The sequence below is a fragment of the Manihot esculenta genome, chromosome 3 (genome assembly GCF_001659605.2).
Source record: "Manihot esculenta cultivar AM560-2 chromosome 3, M.esculenta_v8, whole genome shotgun sequence".
Taxonomy (NCBI): domain Eukaryota; kingdom Viridiplantae; phylum Streptophyta; class Magnoliopsida; order Malpighiales; family Euphorbiaceae; genus Manihot; species Manihot esculenta.
In genome coordinates, this window is record NC_035163.2 from 6,297,836 (window position 1) to 6,299,866 (window position 2,031).

Genomic DNA, 2,031 nt, shown 5'->3' on the forward strand with positions numbered 1-2,031 from the left:
ATTAGTGGAAAATTATTTTATTTAAATTATTAATTAAAATTTATAAAATTAGATGTGCTCAAATTGCACAGGTAATTGTTTTTAGGTTTGAAACCATTAACTGAAAATGGTTATTTGGTATTTTCCATTAAAAAAAGATATATTTGTGAATATTTACAATAAAATTATATAAATAAATTTTAATTAATAAAAAAATAAAATAATAAATTAATTATGCAATAAAAATAATCATATAATAATACCATCCATCAAATTTAGAAATATTTCTTTTTCTCTCGTCTGTGTGGCGAGTTTTTTCTCTCGTCTGTGTGGTGAGATTTCCTTCTGAGTATGGACTCTTTATTTTCTCGACTAAACCTTGATGACGATAAAGAGGCATCGCTCATCTTCAATCATGTGATGATGGAGATCCCTTCTGCTTTCAATGAATTTACTATGGTTGCTCGATTAACAGATAGGTCTGTTAATTTTGGTGCCTTGCGTTCCATTTTATCTGCTGTATGGTGACTGGGACATGGAGTTTTTATGCAGGAGTTGTAGTAGAACAGATACTTAATTCAGTTTTTCCACCAAGTCATTCTCAAGAGGATTGTGAATGGAGGTCCATGGTCATTTTACAATCACCTACTGGTTATGCATCATCTTCAACCTGGTGAGTCGCCATCATACTTTTGTGGTTCACTTTCATTATAAGAGGCTTCCTTTTTTTGCTTTATTTGCAGGAAGTTAGGGCATAATAAGAATTTCTATGAGCAACTTTTTCATGATGTAGAGATTATTGCTCTAAGAGGATGAGGTGTTTGGCTTCGTGCTTTATCGAGACGCAATAACTCGTTAGGGAATTAATGGTTGCAAGATCGCAGTGGGGCTCCTTTGTCTACCACTCCATCGATGCATTCCAATGTGTTTGATAAGCAAGGGGAGTAGCTTAATTCAACCGATGATCAATATGAGGATTTTATGGCTATTGGATAAAATGTAGAGTAATTTAGCTGATGGGTTGCCCATCAGTTGCGATAAAAGTAAAAAGAGGCAGCATATTGATTTTTTAAGAACAAAGTTTGCGAGCTCTTCTTTGTATAAGCTCCCTTCTTTGAACATTTGCAATGTACTTGAGATTGATGAAATGAGTATACTTGGATTCCAGGCCTGCCGAGAGCAATGAAGTGTTTAAATTGGAACTGTTGAGAACTTGCGCCAGGAGAGAGAAGATTTTGATTATAATAAAAAAAATTGAACCAAATCGATAATTCAAATTTTTTCGTTTGAATTTTTTATATACCGTTTCTATTTATTAATGACTTTGAGAATTTTCGGTTCGGTTAATTTAATAAATATTAAACTAAAATATGAAACTGCATATATATAATAGTCTCCCAAGCACACACGGTATCCAAGCACTTGTAAAGAGATAAATGATTCTCCACCGACCGGCTTAAGATTTTATACTCTTCCCCTATCGTTTCCCGATAAATGATTCCTACCTATCATATTGGGATTTTTTTTTTGAAACAATCATATTGGGATTTTATCCTCAACTCTTCCTTTATCTTTTCCCATTTCTTCTCTATTTTATCCAATTTCAATCTCAAATCCCATTTCTCATCCATCCATTCCTTCATATTTCAGTCTCATGTTGATGAAACAACGAGCAGAGAAGTCCTATCGGTTCTCAACGATCATGCATTATCTCTTAGCTAACATTCTCGCCTCACTTCTCAAGCTCGAAGAGACGCTCCATCCCTAGTCGTTGCATGCCTTCATGCTAATTTAAGCAATGCCTTAGCCATTGGATGCTTTATCGACTTCTCTTTCTTTCAATCTTCTACAAATAAATAAGCCAAGTATTATTTTTCTTTACAAAACTCTCATACATAGTGTAATGATTCGGGAAGCGGACCGCTACTAGCACTAGGGTTCAAATCGATTTAAAATCGCCAGAATCCGTAGCAAGTTTACCGTACATCCTGTTACACCTGATATAATCTCATACATGATCATACAAACAATAATAATATAACTATTACATGA

The 2,031-nt window shown here is 34.0% G+C and overlaps 1 long non-coding RNA gene across 1 annotated transcript; it reads left to right on the forward strand.

Annotated features, from left to right (window-relative positions):
* The first annotated feature begins 272 nt into the window (after positions 1-272).
* Positions 273-1,160, forward strand: LOC110612209. Its single transcript, XR_002487445.2, has 2 exons — positions 273-652; positions 773-1,160. It is a non-coding gene; the product is annotated as an uncharacterized LOC110612209 (long non-coding RNA).
* Positions 1,161-2,031: the final 871 nt, after the last annotated feature.